At 46.4% G+C, this 23314-nt stretch overlaps 1 long non-coding RNA gene and 1 other non-coding gene across 2 annotated transcripts; one reads left to right on the forward strand and one right to left on the reverse strand.

The window, feature by feature from the left end:
* The first annotated feature begins 10053 nt into the window (after positions 1–10053).
* On the forward strand, positions 10054–14306 carry LOC118315561. Its single transcript, XR_004794880.2, has 4 exons — positions 10054–10468; positions 10651–10695; positions 11810–11894; positions 14172–14306. It is a non-coding gene; the product is annotated as an uncharacterized LOC118315561 (long non-coding RNA).
* Positions 14307–23241: 8935 nt separating this feature from the next.
* trnar-ucg lies at positions 23242–23314 on the reverse strand. The gene has a single exon. It is a non-coding gene; the product is annotated as a tRNA-Arg (tRNA).

The following is a 23314-nucleotide window of genomic DNA, read 5'->3' on the forward strand; positions in this document are numbered from 1 at the left end:
GGCCCTGAGGGGATGAACGCGGTCAGCAACAATACTCCGACAGGCTGTGGCGTCCAGACAATGACCAAGTGCTATGAAGGGGCCAAAGACAATAATTCTGGACTGTCGGGTCCGCGGCGTCACGCTGTTGACATCGAATCCTGACGCCTGTCTGCTTCAGCAGCAATCCGCATCCTGTGTTCTTCCCAGTCTTCGGCCGTCCAGCGCCGGGGAGTCCGTCCGTGTCCGCCGCAGCCTCGGGCTCCTGTTGTTGAAGCCTGACGTGGTCGCCTCCGGGTTGAGCGCGTTGTTCGCTGTGCGATGCTTCTTCTCGGCTCGCCGCCGTTGTGCAGAGCGGTTAGCTGGGTTTCTGTCAGCTCCTCCCGACCCCGTCTGACCGTTCTGCCCTGACCCCTCTCATCAACAAGGTGTATCGCTGCAAACCTGCAGCTCCCTGGATGGTTTTTCTCTTCAACACTCATCTGACTAGACCGTCAAAACTGTTGTGTGTGTGTGTGTGTGTGTGTGTGTGAATCCAAGGAAGTCAGAAGTTTCACAAAGACTCCAAAAGGTCACAGTTCATTACTTTTGTTTAGCTGAGGTACAATTACCATTGTACTATTATTTTCAGTCATATTACAGGGAGATGGCATTTGAAGGTCTTGCCTAAGACCAGGAATCAAACCCCTTAACCTTCTGTACCAAAGTCAGCGGTGTAACCCACTGAGCTATACCAGCTGCCAGATCCTGACCTGTGTCTACAGGATATTGTTCACAGCCCTGCCGTCCCACAGTTGGCTGGTTGGATAATTGCTTGAATAAACTGGTGTACAGGAGTTGGTGATAAAGTGCTCAGTGAGTGCATTCAAAATCCATAGTTCACCGTCGATGCAACACTGAGCTGCTGCAGGGGAGAGATTCCCTCCGCCCAGCTCATCCCACACGCGTCTTAATAGGTTCCTCTGGGTTTGACTCCTTGTGGTTGAAGGAGTAAGTAAATAAATGAGAGCAACTGAAGTGACTGAGTCCTCGACTCCTCTCTAATGACGCCCGTCAGTGTGGCTGCGGGCGGCTTTCGTCAGACGGGATGTGAGAAATGTCACGATGATCCTGAAATCATCATGAAATGATGTCGGTGCTCCTCCCGAAATTTGAATGCATTTTAACTTGAATGATATCTGGGGATATTATTATATTTTTTCTTCTTTTAAAGAAATGGAGTAAAACCAACAATGTGTTTTTTCGGAGTACCTCATAAAAAATATATCATTTTCAGTTCAGTCTTTTTGGAATCATATTAGACACTCTTCTGTGTGCGCAACCGTTTTTTTTAAATAGTTTTCTTCAAATGATTTTTCCTCATCGTATTCATGCTGAACTTCAGTTTGGAAGCAAAAAATAAATATAAACAAACAAAAACATATTGTCAGATGAAAACTTCACCACAAACAGAACACATGCTAAGTGTTTAATTAAACGATTTATGCAAGAAAATTAATTAATTTTACTGATGTTAAATAAATATGACAAATGCATTAATAATTGTTCATATTTAATGACTTTTTTTGTTTGTTTTTGTCCTAGGTGCTGAACCTCCTGCATCGAAGTCGACAAAAAAAACAAAAAAACTATCACAAAACATGTTTTTCACACATTTGGATTCTCACACAGGTCTTGGTGTATTTCCACTGCTGCAGGGAAGTTGTTGTGACGCCACCTGCTGGTTGACAACAATAACACTGTACAGTATGAGGCTGTTGAAACGAGGTCTAAATGGCATTAAATTCCCATTTTCCACATCAATCGACCAGTAAATACAATTGATCAGAGGAACTGTAATTAAAAAAAAAAACCTCTCCTGCAGCTGAAACCTGTCATCGGTTATGACTGAAAATCCAAAAGAGGATATGAAGGTATGTATATACATTCCTTTTTACAGTAACGCATGTCAAATAATTTAGATTATTTTTGAATGAACTGCACTGTAGAGAAATACGAGCTAACCGCAGGACTTTTTTTTTTGGTGCAGCACTAAAAGTGAAACGGAGACGAAGACGAAAGAGAAGGTGAGTGGAAGTGCGTTTACAGTCGGTTGCCATATGTAAACAGAAGAACACGACATGTTCATTCTGTGAAATAGACGATGAAGCAGGCAGTGGACGAGCTCTCAGTCCGACCGGCCCCCTGAGCCTACGTCTGGTTCCAAACAAAACAACATGGCGCCGGTCCCGTGTATCAACGTTTCCAATAAGTTGTTCATTAAACTTAACCAATTAAGTTTATGGAACTTTATTTTTCCCAATTATAAGAAAGAGGTGCACATTTGAAGAAATGATTAAAGTGACGTTCAGGTACCTCCGACTTTCGAGGCGGTGCTCGAGCTCGACTTGATTTGAACCAACCATGTTTGACAGCGTGAGGGTGTGGAGGTCGACCGTGAGCAGGAAACATCACCGGACACTTGTTGGTTTGGATTATCTTCCGACTTGTCGTCCCTGATCAAACTTCACACAGCTCCCTCTGGAGCCACAGGAACATTCATCCAACTTTTAGTTGTTTCACATGTGCAGTAGTTTGCTACTCCCCAACGCATGTAAACAGACTCTCAAGGTCATTTTTATGTATAAAAACAGCTTATTGCTGTAGTCTGTAAGATGTATTAAAAATAACCCTTATTGACAGAATCAGTGGCAACATATTACTACTTGAGGAGCCGGATCAGTGGTAACCACGCAGGTCTTTAATATATGCAGGCTGATAATTAGTCAGACGCTTCCATGACAATTCACGTAACAGTTATTTATGACTGTTTATTTTCTGTTGACAGCAGAAACAAACCAAATATGCTAATTTAACCAAACAAGGGCGACGGGTTTAAAACAAATACTCCCTTCATACTTCATAATCCTTTGCTATAGCACGTTGAACAATTAAATCAGTCTCATATCATATACTCATAATCAGCAGTGATCTAGAGATGAGCGGGAGCCGGTCGGGGCGAGGGGTGAGGGGTGAGGGGTGATGGATGGAGGGGTGAGGGATGGAGGGGTGAGGGATGGAGGGGTGAGGGATGGAGGGGTGAGGGGTGATGGATGGAGGGGTGAGGGGTGATGGATGGAGGGGTGAGGGGTGATGGATGGAGGGGTGAGGGATGGAGGGGTGAGGGGTGATGGATGGAGGGGTGAGGGGTGATGGATGGAGGGGTGAGGGATGGAGGGGTGAGGGGTGATGGATGGAGGGGTGAGGGGTGATGGATGGAGGGGTGAGGGATGGAGGGGTGAGGGGTGATGGATGGAGGGGTGAGGGGTGATGGATGGAGGGGTGAGGTGTGATGGGTGGAGGGGTGATGGGTGATGGGTGGAGGGGTGAGGGATGATGGATGGAGGGGTAAGGGGTGATGGATGGAGGGGGGAGGAGAGGGGGGAGAGTCAGTATGGGGGGAGAAAAAAAGGGGGTGTTGGTTCCGTCATGGGACCTGATGATGAGCTGACATGGGACCACGGGGACCTGTCAACCTGTCATACCACTCCCACTCACAACGCTCCAGTAATGCTAATTAGACACGTGTGTGTGTGAGTGTGTGTGTGTGAGTGTGTGTGTGTGTGTACACACTCATGAGTTAGAACTGTTCTTGTGTTATTGTCATCATAGATGAGTAGAAGCTGAGAGTCTGGGAGAAAATCATTTTATCTATAAAAATGAAAAATCTTTTGCCTCTAAATGTCCCACCGTGTGTATATATGTATGTATATATATATGTATGTGTATATATATAAACAGACACCTCTAATTTAACCGGCAAACATGCACAATGTTTCACATCTGTCATGTTACATCGAAGGAAATTAATTAAAAGATGAGGGAGAAATTATGAATTATAGTAGAAAAAGTCATAGTTTCAGTTTAAAACAACAACAACAACGACAACAAATAAATGAATACGGAAAAAGTTACAATCTAAACAGGGACACTTTGTCACGTCAGACCAGCAGGTGGCAGCATTGCACCTCAAACTGCAGGATGTGGACTCTCAACAGTGGACGACAAGAAGAAGCTGAAACACTGGAACAAAGAATAAACACAGTGAGATTTATATTGAGACTTTCAGACACATAGTGTGACTCACTATAAACCTGGGTTCACTTATTCTTGTCATTTGAACCACGGCTTCGTCCGTCAATCATCCATCCATCCCCTCCCGCTTTTCACCCATCAGACGTTTCCCTCCCTCCCTCCCTCCCTCCCTCCCCCATTCATCATTCATTTGGCCAGATCTCCAGCTTCCCCTTCCTCCATCATTCATCAGTCTCTCTCATCCACTGGTTCTTCTTCATCCACGACCAAAACACATGAATTTTTTTTAGGGAAACTGGGCAAACCTGTACCTGTAGAAAAAACTCTTTTATTAGACAATGACCAGATGGTGGCGTGTGTACATCTGTGCTTTGATATCATAATAATAACAGTAATATGAACAAATAAATGATGTAGTCTCTGAAAATGTCTTTGTAGAAAGTATTGACGTATTTTTTCTCCAACGAGTATTAAACTGCTCCAAAAGCACGGCCAGATGTTTCCATCCACCCTGACGGGGAAACCAACAGGAATAAAGAGATGTAAATCATGTTTATAATTTCACAAGTCAAAGACTTTTTTTTTTTTAATATTTCCATCTCAAAGAGTGATTTTGTCTTTAATGTGGAAAAAAAAAAGATCTTTTGAATGTAGAGAAGCAGGAAAAGTAAAGAAGAGATGTAGCGAGGCCTCGATAATAAGGTGGAGAAGGGAACAGAGACGAATATGAAAGGGTGAAACGAGGACTAATGAACAAAGAGGAGAGAGAGAGAGAGAGAGAGAGAGAGAGAGAGAGAGAGAGAGATGTGTGTCTGTGGGTTGAGAAGACGTGGGCTGTGATTTTATTTCCTCTGTGGCTTCGCAACAACAGCTCTGTCTGTCTGTGTGGTGCTGACACAGCAGAAGTACGAGGAAACATTTTACACACACACACACACACCAAAATACGTGCGTTCACGGAACTCACACGTGCATTCACACACACACACACTCACACACACACACACACACACACACACACACACACAGACTCACACACACACGCTCACATTTACATGTTCAACAGACACGAACATGCCTTCACACACAAACTCGCATGACAGTCTATCAGGCACAGAACATAGAGCTGTTTTAAGAGTGTGTGTGTGTGTGTGTGTGTGTGTGTGTGTGTGTGTGTTACACTTTTCTCCAGAATACACAACATCAAACTCATGTCGTCAGTAGTGTGTTTGTGTTGGAACTAAAATCTCTGACTGACTCGTGTGTATGTCTCTCTGTGTGTGTGTGTGCGTGTGTGTGTGTGTGTTTGTGTGTGTGTGTGTGTGTCTCTCTCTGTGTGTGTGTGTGTGTGTGTGTCCCTCTTTCTTCGTGTGTGTGTGTGTGTATCTCTCTCTCGCTCTGTGTGTGTGTGTGAGTGTGTGCGTGCCTCTCTTTCTTGCGGTGTGTGTGTGTGTGTGTGTATGTGTGTGTGTGTGTGTGTGTGTGTGCCTCTCTGTCTTGCGGTGTGTGTGTGTGTGTGTGTGTGTGTGTGTCTCTCTGGGGCCTTGCGGTGATCTGGGTTTAATTTGACCAGCCACGCGGTCGAAGCCAGGGTCTCAGCAAATGTGTGTATATTCGTGTCTGAGAGTGTAATTGCATGTGTGTGTGTGTGTGTGTGTGTGTGTGTGTGTGTGTGTGTGTGTGTGTGTGTGTGTGGGCTGACCTTAGTATTGAGGCGCGGCAGAGATCAATGCTGAGGCAAACAGAAAGGTTGAGATAAAACTCACCACCTTTCACTCCTCTGTCTCTCCTCGGCTCTGCTCTCCTTCCTTCCTTCATCCTCTCCGCAATCCCTTCTTCTAGGATGAAGTAAGTATGTGTGTGTGTGTGTGTGTGTGTGTGTGAAGGGGATCAGTCGAGAGGAAAGCTTGATTGATCGCAGGCTAAATTGTCGAGTCTCAGCCGCACGATGACCGAGTGACTGAGAAACAGTCTGCAAAACTAAAGTAAGGTGAGCAAGGATCTCTCTCTCTCTCCCGCACACACACACACACACACACACACGAACGAACGAAAAGCACACACACAAATAGAAATAAAATCATATGAATATAAATGTTCCAACCACTAAACTAATAAGACGCAGTATCTGTCCATTAGTCATCTCCATCTCTCAGAGTTTTAATCAGCTGACCGCTCATTACTAATCACATCAGTATGGATCTTGTGTGTGTGTGTGTGTGTGTGTGTGTGTGTGTGTGTGTGTGTGTGTGTGTGTGTAACCAGCTATACGCATTGTCCTTTTGCTGTTCAGTGTTCACCACTACCGAGCACTTTCTGTCCCTAGAGACGTATGTTCCGTGTCCATAAAAACACAACGTACCACATGAAATGTCATAACCCCCACGGCAAAACACGTTTTGCCCCCGTGTCACTTTCACATCTGTGAAGTCCACGGTCCGAACACACTTCAAGAAGCGCATCATAGATGCACCGTCGCGCAGACACTATCATCCAGCGTCACGTGACCTTACAAGTAGTCCACCAGCTACGTCTTGATCTTCTAGCGGAGACATGAGGGCCGAGCTAACATTTTACCATCAGCACGTTAACTAACATTTCTGTCCAGTGGGCATCATCCCTTCAGTAACCGTGGAAACAGACTCTCTGTTCAATCACTTCACTCTTTTCACCCAAAAACAAAGTGATCTCCCAGAGAAACCCACCGGGAAAAAAAACCCCACAGCAACGACAAGGTCACACACACACACACACACACACACACACACACACACACACACACACACACCTGGTGCACCCTCTCTGATCATGTGATGCGCGTAGCTGGCTGTCATGGCAACTGTCACCAAGCACAGTGATTGATCCTAGAGTTGCATGACAGGAGGGGGCAGAACAAGCATACGTTCTCTCTCCGTCTCTCTCTCTCTTCACACACACACACACACACACACACACACACACACACACACCCACTGGTAACACAGTTATACAGGTGTGAAACAATCTCATTCACCCGCGCTTTAAAAAGACGAAGCAACGTGCCGCTCGGCGCTGTCGGGGACGTCCCCGCTCCACCTCTGACCTCCGCCCGTGGACGAGTGATGTCGCGTTGCCGGTCGACAACTGGCACTTAAACACTTTTCAGACGGCGTCTGAAAAGTGGACATGTAAGGCGCACATGCGTCGCGCGTGAGATGTCTGCGCTTCTAGGCAAGAAGATTCAAGCGTAGAGGTCAAAGGTCATGGTACAGATATCGCCAAGCTGGGAGACAGTACTGTCTTCCGGGTGATGGACGTCTGTCTGTAGTTTCAACCTTGTATGGGACAGTCCTAATGTGTGTGTGCTCATGGTGAGGTGTATAAACTCTTGTGTTGTTGCTGTGGTCCTCATCGAATCCTCCTCGCGGCGTCGCCGAGGGTCTCCGTCTCCACATCCGTGATTAAAACATTGTCTGAACCGCGAAACCCATCTGATCCAAAGTGTCTGAATTCAATCTCCCCCCCTGGAGACGAAGCCCGCCCGTCCTCTGAGGAATCAACTCCGACTGTCACACTGCCTCTGTGTCCGCTCAGGTGGATCCTGTCCACCAGCATCCCGTCGATCACTCCCGCTCCTCTTGAACAAAGCGAGAGGTGGTTTGCAGCGTTTCCACCACGGCTGTCGCTGACTAATGGTAAGTGCAGCGATGAAATGTGGGCACATATAATATAGGAATCAATTTCGATTTTTTTTGTCTTCGGCCCTTTTAGTACATTTCCGAAGAGCAACTCTGAGATTACTGGGGGGGAGGGGGAGGGGGGCACAGGCCCCCTGATCTAATCTCAGAGTCGTCTTTGAGGCGGTGGGAGTTCAGGCGGGATGAAAAGCGGCTTTTAACTTCCGACACATTAACACGATTAGATCTCGGCGAGATACACGCCGTCCAGCGCTCGTCCCCGACTCTTATCTGGGGACGGCAGAGCGGCTTCCCAGCACGTCGCGGGCCGCCTCTCTCGGTGCCAGAGATACACTTACTCTTGTGTGGTTGTTGTGACGGTTGACGGCTCCTCGCTGGACTTGTTTCTCTTGTCTGGGGGAGGGGGGAGGGAGGGCAGGGGGACGTGTCTCACGCGGATTCCTAGAGACGACGCCGGAACGGGTTTGTTTCCGTGCAAAGCACCGTCCATCTTGTTCGACTTCACTACTCGGCGGACGGCACCTGACTACATCTAAGTCCCTGTGGACTGACACATCCCTGCTCTGTTCTTCCTCTCGTTGTTCACTTGGCTTTTTTCCCATTCCCCCTCTCTCTCTCTCTCTCTCTCTCTCTCTCTCTGTGTGTGTGTGTGTGTGTGTGTGCGGGCGGTGCCTCCTGAGGCCCACGGATGATGAGAGGAGGGATGCAGTGTCACTTCAGTCAGGGCCTCTCATCTGTCTTCCCCCCCTCTTTTGCAAGTGCATTCATCCTTAATACACACACACACACATATGCGTCGACACACACACACACATATGCGTCGACACACACACACACACCTGGGCGAGCGAGACCTCTGAGTTGTCTTACCTTTTCCTCATATTTCCTTGTTGCTCCCCCTGCTCCTCCTCCGTTCATACATCCTGATTCGGCCCCCGCTTGTCTTGTATTTCCTGGGTCGCCTTGTTTCTCATGCTCCCCTGCTCCTGTACGATTCCCCCGCGGGGCCGTTTGCGGGACGCGGCCTCGCCAGTGTCCCTGCTCCGACCTCGCTGATGGAGGAAATAAATGAACTTAAATGGAGGAAAAGGGGAGAGAAGTGGGGGGGGGTCTGCGTGGAGCCTCCTGCACTAACTTCTGGTTAGTCGAAGTCCTCCATCACGTGTCGTGATCTTCGTCTCTGACTCTTAGATCACTTCCTGTAGTGATTTCTGTTCAAACTTTCTGTCTTTGTCTCATTTTATTTCCCCCAGATTGTGTTGTCGTCCGCCCCGTCCCGATGTGTTTCACCTTTGCCCGACTACCCCGGCCTCCCTCGTGTATTTTAGTCTGGGCACTGCCAGTCCTCTCTGTCAGTCTCTCTGTTCAGCCTCCCAGTGGTACCACGTGATGCTGCTCCCTCGTGTTCCTCACTGTCCTTTTGTGAGGGATTTTCTGTTTGCATCGATCTGCCTGTCTGTCTTTCTGTCTTCCCGTCTGTCTTCCTGTCCATCTGTCTGTCTGTCTTCCTGTCTGTCTGTCTGTCTGTCTGTCTGTCTGTCTTCCTGTCTGTCTATCTGTCTGTCTTCCCGTCTGTCTTCCTGTCTGTCTGTCTGTCTGTATTCCCTCTGTCTATCTGTCTGTCTTCCCGTCTGTCTGTCTGTCTGTCTTCCCTCTGTCTATCTGTCTGTCTTCCTGTCTGTCTGTCTGTCTGTTTGTCTGTCTATTTTCCATCTGCCTTGCTGTCTGTCTGTTTGTCTGTCTGTCTTCCCGTCTATCTGTCTGTCTGTCTTCCTGTCTGTCTGTCTGTCTGTCTTTCTGTCTGTCTGTCTTCCTGTCTGTCTGTCTGTCTTCCCGTCTGTCTTCCTGTCTGTCTGTCTGTCTGTCTGTCTTCCTGTCTGTCTGTCTGTCTGTCTGTCTTCCCGTCTGTCTATCTGTCTGTCTTCCTGTCTTCCTGTCTGTCTGTCTGTCTTCCCGTCTTCCTGTCTGTCTGTCTGTCTTCCCGTCTGTCTTCCTGTCTGTCTGTCTTCCCGTCTGTCTATATGTCTGTCTTCCTGTCTGTCTGTCTTCCCGTCTGTCTATCTGTCTGTCTTCCTGTCTGTCTGTCTGTCTGTCTGTCTGTCTGTCTGTCCGTCTGTCTTCCGGTCTGTCTTCCGGTCTGTCTTCCTGTCTGTCTTCCTGTCTGTCTTCCTGTCTGTCTGTCTGTCTGTCTGTCTGTCTGTCTTCCCGTCTGTCTATCTGTCTGTCTTCCTGTCTTCCTGTCTGTCTGTCTGTCTTCCCGTCTGTCTTCCTGTCTGTCTGTCTGATTATTTCATATTAGTTCATAATCACTGCACGTTCCCGCCTCACTCGTACGTTTTGGGTCCTGAAATCCTAGAATCCCAATATGGCGACATTTCCCTCATTCAGACATATTGAAATTCTATCCTTTTTTTCCGAAAACAATCTTGTTTATTATGGCCAGACATTTGTAGATTCATCTTGTTTTTCCCCCCCTTCCATTTAAAAAAGAAATAATTCACAGCTGATTGCATGTCATGTGGAAGTGGGGATCGAGAGCAATTCAGATTTTTCTCTTTGGACAAGCAGCGATTCAGAGACCGTAACGTCCCTCAGATTGACACGTGACACTAACACGAGCGCCAGGTTTCCCACGTGTCCTCCACTTGATTCTCTGAGGGGATTTTCGAGGTTTGACTGCTGCTGCTGCGACTTCATCGTCTCATCGTGACCTCTGCCCCCGTGGTAATTGCACCGGAGTGAGTGGGAAACACTACATTTTACTCCTAATTGCATCATTTACAGTTCACATTTTCTAATGTTGTTTGGGGAATTGGTGAAAAGTGCCCTGCGATGGATGAAATCTGTCTTTGGATGTATAATATTGAATTTGTAGCTCTTGTTTAATTACTTCTGTCTTTCCGCACCTTGCTTCTGTTAGTGTCTTTGCAAAGACCCTCTCAAAAGAGACGAACCTGGAGTCAAGGTAAAGATCAAAATGTCAGTCCGTCCGTCCGTCCATCCCTTTGCCTGTCTGCCCTTTCATTCCTGTCTTCCATCCATTCATCATCCATCTGCCCAGCTATTTAACCCCCCCCCCGTCCGTCCACCTGCCCTCGGTCGTCCGTCTCCCTCGTTCTTTATGTCCGTTTCTGCACACTTCTTCCTGCGTCTGGCCGTCTTTGTGTTTTTCCTCTGCGCGCCTGTTGGCAGCGTTTGCTAAAAGGCTGTCAGCTTCGACCTTTACCTGTACCCCCCCCCCCCCCCAAAATAAACAACCCCTCACCACCAACACGAACGTCTGGACAGGCGGAGATGCTCTCACCTCCTCACTGTATACAAGGGAAGTACAAACAATGAGGGAAGGAGGCAGGAGAAGAAAAGGCAGTATGGGCAAATATTTTCAAAAAATAAGATCAATTCATATGGAGAATCGAGCCCGACGGACGACAGGTGTTGATTTTCGTCCGCTTAAGCACAAAACGCTACTGAGACACCTGAGCTGCGATTCCCTCTTTCACCACAAGGGGTTCATTACAAACTTTTTAATTGTGTTGGAGCTGATGAAGTAAATCCTACGGAAGGGTATTAGGGCCAGGCATAAGAATAAGAAGAAAATGAGAGGAGGAAGATTGATTTTATCTTGCATTTCGAGAAAAAAGTTGAAATACTTGGAGAATAAAGTCGAAATGTCGAGAATAAAGCTGAAATACTTGGAGAATAAAGCTGAAATACTTGGAGAATAAAGCTGAAATACTTGGAGAATAAAGCTGAAATACTTGGAGAATAAAGTCGAAATGTCGAGAATAAAGTCGAAATACTTGGAGAATACTTGGAGAAAATTGTGACCGGGGCTCAAACAACCGGATGTTGATGTTTTGTTAGCCAGTTTGCGAGCTAACGCTACCGAAGCTAGCGTAGCTTTGCTAACGTAAGTTAATGCGGATGTGTGCGAGCTAGCTCACCACAACACGGCCGTTTGGGGCTATTTCGACCTTATTCTCGACATTTTTTTTCTCATGCCTGGCACTAATGGTCTTCCGTAAAAGTCACACTGATTTCATTGAGAGAGAGAATTAACAAAGCTACCTTTGTTTCAGGCGAGCGTCATCCGTTGGACAGAACGCAGTGGTGGTCGACATCCTGCCGCCGCCGCTCCCGGAAGTTCCAGTTAAAAATAGACAGGTGTGTATGAGGACTGTTGCTTTATTACAAACACAGACTGCTGGACATTTTTTTTTTTCTATATTTGATCCCCGCGGTTTCTTTTTCTTTCGGTGGGAAATAAGCAAGCGGAGCTGTAATGCAACCGGACAGGTGGAAGTGTGCGCCGCTTTACACAGCTGTCAGCCTTCCTGCGGCATCACGCCAGTGATTTTTCACGGAGGAGAGCGAAAGGGGGGGGGGCGACCGAGATGCGGCGGCGGCGGCGGCGGCACTCGGCCTAATGTGGCTGCTGCCTCTCAACCCCCGGGGTGAACCACGACGATCCTGAGGCAACACGGCTGCAGCGGTTTGATCTGATGGCATCAGCGTGAGTGTGTCTCTGTCTCGACTCAACCAAAGCACGAGGCATTCTATCCGTCACCTGTATCGCCGGGTTTTATTTGAGCTTTCTGTGTCTAAAAGAGCTGTTTGAAGGGGGGGGAAAAGTGAGGAAGACACGTAGCAAAGGGCCGGGTCGGAACGAAACCATGTTGCAGGAGGATTGAAGCCTCCATGCGGCGTGTGTCTAGTAAGTTTCGGCCACATGCTGTAACTTGTTCGGATCAAATCATTGTTGGAATAGGACTACTGCTAAGACTACCGTGTGTTTGTGCAATTTCTGTGACCTCCCTGGGACCTTTTTGGGTATAAACGCCGAGCTTGTTGGTCCTCGAGTGGACCAAAGCCTGGGTCTAATGAGGCAAAGCATAATTACAGAGGTGCTGGTTGATGTGAGGTATATGAATAAATATAGGTACCACAGACTGTGTATAAAGATGCACGACGTTGCAGCTCCCCCCAAAAGAGCGAAGCCAAATCACCCGGTTCGCCCCCTGGTGGCTGGCCGCAGTGTAGCTCATAAGCCCCGCCTCCTCCGTGTTCGAAGACGGGACGTGGACCAAACACTTCAATTCTAAATACACGTTCAGTAAATGTTGCTCAGAGACGGTTTCTGTCATTTTAGGTTGTTCTTATAACGCTGACATGTCTTTCCCGGAAAAGTTATGGATATGAGTTAAAGCTATAAGTATACGTTTCCAGTATCCGGGATTGTTTGGCTTCGTGTTTTGCTCTGACAGGAGGAAGTTTAGACGAGTCGTCCATCTTTATGTACAATCTGTGGTTTGAGCCAAATACCATGTTGCAACTCAAATGTTGTTGAGATGCGTTGTCTGTAATCTGTCCTTCTGTCCACCAGGTATTCTCTACCCCTTTGACCCATTTTCCTTCTCCTCCTCTCACAATCTGTCCTGTCCGTCCGTCCGTCCGTCGCTCCATCCCTTCCATTAACAGCACGTGGCCTGGACGTGAGTGCTGGTTGAGTTGGTCCTCTCGTCTCCTCCTCGGCGGTTTTAAATAGATTTGCTTTCCTCGCTGGCCTCTGTCCTCTGAGCTCTCAGACGTCCTGCCCAAGCCCGTCCCCTCCGGTTCCGTCTCTCTCCCAGCGTCTGTGCTCATCCAATCTCCTCCCCTCAAGTGCAACGTGTGTCACCGCAGCTCCGTGACTCCCGCTGGTCATACTGATTTCATCTGCAGCCTCTGGGTTCCGTCGTCTTCTGACACCGCATGCCCCGCAATTTGTTTTCGCTCTGATTTTCCTGAAACATATGAGTGAGTTGGACTGGAGCTGTCTCCGTCATGTCTGTGTGACCCGACTGATTCACTTCCACCACCATCCACCCACTTTATACTGGGAGACATCCAGCGTTCCCTGGGACCCTGATGAGCAAGAAAAAAACCCCCCACGTGTACTGAGTCTCTCCCCACGTCTTTCTGAGGTCCATTTTTAGGTTCTCTTTCTGAATTCTCCTCTTCCAAATGGTTCTTCCCAAAATTACCTGCGAGCAAAAAATAACAACGGAACAAAGTGCCTTTCCATCCCGTGCTTTTGCTGCTGGCCTTCCTCGTGATGTCAGAGAGAAAGATGCCGTTTGCTTGTCATTCTACATATTCAAACGGCAACAGAAGGTATCTTCTTCCGTTTTGGATAAAGGTCCGGCTCTAAGTAGAAATTGTCACGTAAAATGAAGCAGTGGTTCTGGGGTATTTTTTTTATTTAAAAAAAGAGATATAACTCATTACATTTTTTATGCCTGGATTACAATAACTCCTGGAATAATAGAGCCATTGTTAATGTAAGGTGCTTTGAGCTAAATGGTAGCATGCTCAACATTTGCTTATTAGCAATAAAACACCCAATTGGACCAAGGATTTATTTTTCTCACCTAATATTTTTTCGCCCCATTATTTCTGCAGGTATCTGATGGTGGTGCCAGGTGAAGAGTCAGAGGCTCAACAGTCATCATGAACATCCATCCATCGTCTACCGCTTTATCCATCTAAGGGCTGCGGGGGGGCTGGAGCCAATCCCAGCTGACATTGGGCGAGAGGCGGGGTTCACCCTGGACAGGTCGCCAGCCTATCGCAGGGCCACATACAGAGACGGACAACCATTCACACCTACGGTCAATTTAGAGTCTTCAATGAACCTGACCCCATTCTGCATGTCTTTGGACTGTGGGAGGAAGCCGGAGAACATCTCTTCCAAATTTCATCCGTCATTCGGGTGTTGTGGGTTTTTTAACCTTCAGTAGTTCAAAGTTTCACATTTGGACCAGCGCCATGTTGGGTTTTTTTTTGCATCGGGACGTAGAATTGGGGTTGGGTCTGACGGAGAGCTCATCCACTGCGCCCCCCTGCACTGTACCCACGACAATGCACCGATTGGACGAACCAGCTGTCAATCACGGTCCGGTGATTTATCGCCTCTCGATTGGGACTGTAAATACCAGGGAGTCGCCCTCTGCTGGTGATTCCAGAGAACACAGGCTTCAGGCACTCACCGCATTGGCTCTGTTATCCCTGTTAATTACCATTTTTACAATGCTCCGAATGTAATCAACTTTACAGTATGTTACCATAATATCCCCATGTAGTGATTTCACAGTAGACTACTGGCAGCAGGGTTGCCAGTAATTTACCATTTTTCTAGAGTTTACTTACTGTATCATTATTTCTGTTTTTTGCCCCATATTTCCGCCTCTCTTTATACCCCTCCGACTGTCGCTCTCTCCCAACCACCTCATCACACCATCTTCTCCTCTGTTACCTCCACTTACATCTCTCCCTTAATGTGCGGATGCACGGGCCAATCAGACTTTCCTCTCTGCATATATTCCAACTAATTGCGGGCGTGAGAAGCAAACTCAAGTTTTCATCTTCACAATCCATCAGGTGCATTATAACACGCACGCACACACGCGCGCGCACACACACACGCTGGGAGTGTTAATCAATGTGCTGAGCCACCGCTATGCCTTCTAGTTAAAGATAGCTGCAGTGAAGGAGTTTTAGATTTTTCTTTTTACATAATTTATAGTTGGAGACATATTTTATATTTCAAATGTTGTTGTTTGAGTGGGCAAAATTGTTTAAATGGAAAAAAAAAGATAAAAACAACAACAATACCAACAACTCTCCAGCCAACAGATGTTTATGTCACTTCTTTCATCGCTAATATCAAATTGTGTTGAACAGTTTCCGCTCATATTATTATTTTCCACTGCTATAGGCTACAGCACATCAACACTAATATGTTTTATTTTCGTAACTCCGGCATGGACGGAACCCATTTGTTTCGGCCGCGTTTGAAGGAGCCAAATGCAGCCGTGCGAAGGACACGGGCCCTGAATCGGTACGGGGCTGTAGCCCCCTTCCCCACCAACGGGGGGTGGGCTCCGTTGCTGATCGCGGAAGCCAAACGTTGAACTCTTTGGAGCGTTCGGGAAAACTGGTTCGGGAACCCTGAGAGTTGGTCCGCTGCTGGTACGAAAAAAAGACCCAGCTGGTTCTCCGTCGTGGATCGTGATTGGTGGGTTTGTCGTTGTTGGTGCAAAGGCTTTCGGGGTTTGGTTTTGTTTTTTTTTACGTTCCATTCGTCGTGTCGGTCCACTCTCGTGTTTTGAAGGTGACATAAATATCAGGGCAGACAATGAAGAGTGATGGTGCACATTGTACCTGGACCCTTCCCTCTTTGTGACAAAGTCAAAATGTCTGCTGTGGAAAAGAAAAAGTCTGTCGTAGGTGTGGACCGTGTCCTATATTACTCCCCCCCCCACCTTCTACACACACACACACACACACACACACACACACACACACACCCATAGAGGCGTAGCGGGGCAAGCGTTATTACAGTAGAAGATTGGCCTTTTCCCTCTCCCTGAGAGGTCAACCATCGATCTCCAGAGTCAACACAACACCTCATGCCTCTCCAATATTTGCACACAGGTGCAAACAAACATTAAAAAAAAAAGAATGTAAGGAACAACGCGCACACACACACACACACACACACACACACACACACACTGAAATGACAGTGATGCAAAACACCTCGCTAGAATTGAAGATGTCGCCTTTTGCTCTTCGGAGGCAGATTCACACTCGCCGCAGAAGAAGTGAGCATCCCTCTCGCGAACACAACGGTGTCTTTTTCGCCGACTGCCCACTTCACACCTCCCATTCGAAATCTATTTGCGTCGCTCCTTCTCAGCAGCTTATGGCGAAGGAGTTCGGCCTATTTTCGTTTTTTGGCAGTCTTGTTTCTTTCCTCTTCTCTCTCTCCGGTTTGCCTGCGTGCCCACTTCTTCACACGTCCCCCAGCATCGGTCGGAGGAACTGCGATGGCGAGCGAGACTTGTTGGGACGGTGGATTTGGAGCGGACAAGGGCTTTGATAGTTTAGCAGGGGGCTCCGTTGCTCGTCCCCGTCTTCCTGATTTGTCGCCTGAGCAGTCCAAATCATTCCAGGGTCTTCGCGTCTTATATTTCACATGTCGCTCAATATTGTGTTCAGACAAACTAGGGCTCTCGTTTCACATTAGGAAACAGCTTCTTATCGGAGCCGTACCTGCCTTTAGAGCAAAAGGGACGCGTTTGAAAATGCCGCCGTGAAGGATATATAATATAATATAATATAATATAATATAATATAATATAATATAATATAATATAATATAATATAATATAATATAATAGCTCTATATATATCTATATATATCATATAATATAATATAATAGCTCTATATATCTTTATATATATATATATATATATATATATAGCTTTAATATTATAGTATATGATATATATATCATATAATATAATATAATAGCTCTCTATATATATATCTATATATATAATATAATATAATATAATAGCTCTATGTATCTTTATATATATATAGAGAGAGCTATTATATTATATTATATTATATATATATATCCTTCACGGCGGCGTTTTCAAACGCGTCCCTTTTTATATATTCAATTTCTGTGAATAAGTTTTAATATCAATATTACACACTGTAGCTTTAAGAATAACATTTTCATTTGCGTGGGAGATGGGAGATGGCTATTAGCATGTTGTTTTGTGCCAACAGTCATTCCCTTAAAGGGGCAGTAAGCGGTTTATGTGTACTGCTTAAGAATCGCTTACTGTCCCTTTAACAAAGTGCCTCTTTATTCTTTTGAAGTTCTTTTTAGTTTTGTGACAGTAGCTGCTCACTGGGTCCATGTGTCTGCTCACCGCCTGCTCGGTCACACGCAGTCATTACACCCCCCCCCCGCGCCCCCCGTCCCCCGTCCCCCGTCCCCCGTCCCGACTGAACCCACGTCTAGTCTGTTGCATTTACAAAATACGCCGGGAGGTTTGGTTTCTTCCAGAGTTCCAGGGCAGGGTACTTATTCTTTAATGACCACACACACACACACACACACACACACACACACACACACACGAGTGTTTCCCATTGAAGCCTGTTCGCCGGCAAATTTGGGCCAATTAAATAATTAGGATGTTGCTCTTGCAACTAGATAAGATCCTCCCAAAATCTGTTTTATTCCGTCCGCACTCGAATCTAGACACATTCTCCTTCCAAATGGAACAGAAACAGCAAGAAGCAGGTCCGTGCGCAACAAGTAATGAGGCAACGAGAGGGAGAGAGAGAGAGAGAGAGAGAGAGAGAGGGAGAGAGAGAGAGAGAGAGAGAGAGAGTAAAAACAAGTGATAAGAGCGATGAGAGAGTGAGAGTGAAAGTGATGACAGGTTATTTTTCACCTTTCCTCTCCTGACAGCTCATGTTATTTCCCATTCTCCTCGGACACGCCGCAGATCCAGTCTAAGGCTTCTCTGGACGGCCCTTCTGAAGCCCCATAACCAAATGAAATCCTTTATTACATGCACCTTACACAGAACACACACACACACACACGCGCGCGCGCGCTTCACAAAACATACAGCATCCTCTCTGCATCCGCGCACTCAAAATGAATATACGTCACAGTTGCAAGATCACACTCGCCCACACCAGCGTCATTGAACGTAACAGTATGTACTCAACGCACACACACACACACACACACACACACACACACACACATTATCAGAGCTGCATGTTCCTTTTGTTCACCAGCAATCCTTTTTTCGTACGGGCGCTTTTACTCTTTGACCATGTGTGTGTGCGAGCGTCCACGGGGGACCACCGTCGGGCGAGGGGGTTCGACTCTCCGGCCGTTGGCTTGCGGAGGTTTATTGCCGTCCGCCAGGCCGGGCGCGTCCACCGGAGACGGTTCACTATGTGTGCTCGCAAAGCACGCTCGCAAGGGCAAAACACGGGGGGAGCATGTGCGCCGGGCCATAAAAACCATGTAAAAAGGCCCCACAGAAGATCTCTCTGCCGCGAGTCCTGCTGAATAATGATTCTACCTCTTTCTACCTCCGTCCCCGTGCGCCGGATCCTTCTTCATTCTCTTCCCTCTTTCTCCTCTAAGCTCCCTTTATATATTTCGCGTGCTGCAACGCGCGATCTCCACGCGGTCGACAGACTGCAGAGAGCGGCGGGCGAACGGGGCGACTCCGCGAGGAGGAGGCCGCGGAGGAGATGAGGGCAGATGGAGAGTGGGGTGATGACAGCCAATCGGGGAGGTGCGAGAGAGGGAGGGTCAAGGTGAACGCTCCTCATCGCACACCGCTGCTATACCATCAGGTTATTTTTCAGTCTATTAGCGTGACAGAGGGAGGGGGAGGGGGGTGGCGTACCACCCCGGGAACTGTGGGTAAATTGAGTTTGTGTATGCACTGGGGGAATGAGTGCGAATGACAGAGAAAAGGGGGAAAAGGTCAAGAGCAGACTTCCTCCAATGACGTTTCTCCCACAGAACAAATTCTACAAATCATCAGGGGCGGAAGACGTATTCAGACCCCTTAAGGTAAGTAAAAGTACCAGTACCCTAACTATCAAAAGTATTTGGTGTTTGCGTGAAACAAAGGATTGATTGTTTTCAGAGAATACAGGCTTCAGGCACTTCAGCATTGGCTTCATTGGCTTCATTGGCTTCATTGGCTTCACTGGCTTCATTGACTACGTCCATTTTTATATGAAGTCTGTGGTTCCACCTCGTCGTCGTCCGTCCCAGAAAAGAACCCCCCTGCTCCCGCCTTTCACCACCGCTGTTTTCTGGTTCCTAGTATTCTCTATATATTGCGTGAATGGTCGCGTGATGTGCGTGAGAGTACGCGAGATTACCCCTGACACTACGGTGGCCCTGACGGGTCACAGCGCTGCAACTCAAGAGAACACACGCAAATAGACAAAACACAAGCAAATAAAGAAAACACACAGTTGGAAAATTTACATCACCGTATTACCACCGTATGATACGGAGCCAAAATGCAAACGTGATAGTATTTGACCGGAATCTCCCAGAACAAACGATGCACCTCATTGTGTGAGCCGTGTCCCAACCACAACATGTGCTGAGCCACTTTAAACTTGTCCTGAGAAGGAGCTCTTGTGGTTTAGAAATGCAGCATAAACACTCAAGGGTTTTCAGATATTAAAGATGCCTGCTCTGAGTGGGTTTACTTTGTCGCTGATAGTAGATGGATATCGTGAAATATTGATGGCAGAGTTTGTTGCTTGTGTTCTGCCGAATGCTTTCTCCTCGGTAGAAGAAAGGGAGCTCGGCAATGACATGCCACGATAAATAAATAAATGAGTAAAACGTTTTCCAAATATGTGCTTTGACTTCATACATCAAGGCCACCGCGTAGACCTCTGACTTACTGTTCCATGTGGTCGTTGGGTTTGGTAAAAAAAAAACAAGACTGCCATCGTCTGATCGCACTGATATAATAATAATAATAATAATAATAATAATAATAATAAAAGTAACTTCATGTTATATAGCGCCTTTCAAGGGACCCAAGGACGCTTTACAATTCACACACACACACAGTCTATGCATCACCCTGGAGTTTTACTATCTGTAGCTTTAATATTAAAACTGAGCAGTGTATTACTGGTAGCCTATACCTTTAATGTTCATTAAAAATAAAACCTGTGAAAAGTCTCCAGATATTTGTGGGATTTAATCTCATAAAAAAACCACTTGACTTTTACCACGCATCGCCTTATGAATTCATATAATCAAACAGCCGCCCAACGACAACAGCATGTTCTTCGCGTGAGCACTGAGAGACGGAGCTCTTCAAATCAAATCAAAGCTCCGGTTTCACACACAGAGCTGCAATATTAATGCGTCAAATGCCTCCCGACAAAAGCCACGACCACACAGGACTCAAAACTAACAGTGTACAGTCACACACAGGAGCCTTCGAAGACACCGAGTCAACAAAAGCCGCTTTAAGGCAAAATCCTGAATAAAAAAAAATACTACTGTAGTTCTATATAAAGATCACTATTGATTTGTATAACCTTAAAGTTTCAAAATAACACAACACAACGAATGAAACGAGAAGAAGTTAAGTTGATCCGAGGAATGTGTAGAAACGCAGCGAGTTTGAGGCTTTGAACTTTTTGAATTTTGATCAGAAGACGACCATGTGCAGCTGTGATGCTGATTGATTTATGATACTGTGTGTGTGTTCTAATAGTAACTAGCTAACTCCCACTGTATTTAGGTAGGTATATGTCACAATTATCTAGCTAGCTAGCAATAGCAGCGGTGTCGGTCTCAGCTAGGTAGCTGCTAGCTAGCATCTCCAGGCTTTCCAGGGCCCTGGGCGACCTGTCCAGGGTGAACCCCGCCTCTCGCCCAATGTCAGCCGGGATTGGCTCCGGCCCCCCCGCGACCCTTAAATGGATAGAGCGGTAGACGATGGATGGATGGATGGATGGATGGATGGACTTTCCTCGTGTGTCTGTTGTGGTTTCACTTCCTGTCTTTGTGCTTTTCCCGCCATTTTTATCTTCCACCATGTGTCTCATCAGCCCCGTGTGCAGACACTGTGCTTCTTCGTCGTCTGATTCCATGTGTTTTGCCTCACTTTTGGGATTTTGACCCTGTTTCCTGTGTTTGTTTGCTTGTTTTTCTCAGATGTTTTGACGTTGTTTGCCCGTTCGACTTCCCTCCGTGGTTTTTCATGTTTTTAATAAATCATTCAGCTGTAAGGTTCAGCCCTGGCATCTGCGTTTCGGTACCTCCGCCTGTTTTTGCCTGTTCAGGTTGTGAAATTATTTATTTTTTTAAATTTACTTATTCATTTTCAGTGATGTCACCCTGCTCCAGGATCTCAGCAATTACTTTGGTGAGCACAATGTTATCATAAGCAACTTTTAAAAAAAACAAATCTAATTTGCAACTGTAAACAACCTGAGGCAATCGCTTACACAAGTGGGCCATTTTATGTTTTATGTGTGGGTCTTTGAAATTTCATTTTACATAGGATGAAAACCTTCCGGTGCTCTTGGCTGTCACGCCGCCGCCTTCGCCGCCGCCTTCGCCGCCGCCACCAGACCCACCAATGTCCTGTCAACAAAATGTAATCGGGTTTAGAAAATGAGATTAGGAGGCTGCACTTTCCATATCTGATTTGATTATTTTAGCAGAAGTGCTGGATGTGGTGACAGGCAATAATTCAATTAATGGCAGCCCCATGTCAAGAATATGGCCTATAAATAGCCAGAGCATATGTTAATTAATCTTATGCCAGGACGACTGCATGTTAAATAACCCCGTTAGATTTGTGTCATCCGGCTTCATCACAACATCATGATGCTGATACATCAATAAAAAACGGGGGCGGGGGCCGAAAAAAACGGCACTGCTACGTGTTGCATCGGGGGTCAAAACTGTCTAGTGATCAGAAGTTGTCATTTGGACCATCCATGATGCTTTGGCCGTAACATTTTACTGACAGATTAATTTTCATCTTTACAAATGTTCCGAAATGTTTTTTCTCTCTAGCCGAACAGACTGCTGGCGTACTTTTCTACAAACAAGAAGACTAGAATGGCACTGTAGTGCAGCGTACACCTCTCCCCATTCCCCTTGAATTCAATCAAGCTTCATCAAATTGCACAAACACATTTTATCCCCTAAATATGCCAGATTCTTTTTTTTTCATCAAGATCCCTGAATTATTCCTTAAGGAAATGGGTTGAAAGTGTTAAAAAAACAAACATCTCTGAATGTAAAAGAATGTGATTAAAAAAACAATAATTCTGGATTCCCAATACAATATAATGGGTTCTTTTTTTGGCCCATGTCCCATCCTTCCACCAAGTTTGGAGGAAGTCGGTGCGGTGGTTTCTGTAAGATCCTGTTGAGGTGAAAACATAAGGTGAAAGATGCTATATTCACAAAACGCTTACACTGGAGTTTCTCCCTCTCCAAACACTGTAAATCTAGATGCGCAGTCTCGACTGTTGTCCGATTGTTTGTCCTCCAGGCTCTCTGCTTCGGAACAGACGATGTGTAACTTTTCAAACACTTGTTTATGTCTTGCAGATATCGGGGTTGGGTACATCGCAGAAGGAGCGAGATGGTTTGGGTCGGACGATATGTACATGAAGCAAGACGTAAAACAACCCGTCAACATGCTGTGTGTTCAAGTGGTATGTTTTAAAATGAAAGTGCTACTCTACATCATGAACTGATCTACTAATGGTCAAAATGGACTTTTAGCTCAACAAGTGCAAAAAGCTGCAACGATCGCACGGACCTTTGCAAATCAGGACGTATGATTATGCCAACCTTTTGAATAAAACTCATTCGATTACATTCATTTGGCTGTCCACAGCGACTCACAATAAGCGCATTCAACCGCAACCATGAACACACCGCCCAAAAATGATACATAAACATTTATAAAAACAGGCCAAAAACCTTTTAGGACGCACAGTAGGTGAGTACCAGTGACGGAGATTTGGTTTTGAGCCGCCACTGGAAATCAGTGCAGGGTGCAGAGGAACAGTGAAGTGTGGAAACCTCTTGACCACCGCGCCTTGTAGCCTACAACAATCAGACCATGAAGGGACTCGAACCCTCAATCTTCTGATTCGAAGTCAGACGCCTTATCCATTAGGCCACATGGTC

The sequence above is a fragment of the Scophthalmus maximus genome, chromosome 7, assembly GCF_022379125.1.
Source record: "Scophthalmus maximus strain ysfricsl-2021 chromosome 7, ASM2237912v1, whole genome shotgun sequence".
Classification (NCBI taxonomy): Eukaryota; Metazoa; Chordata; class Actinopteri; order Pleuronectiformes; family Scophthalmidae; genus Scophthalmus; species Scophthalmus maximus.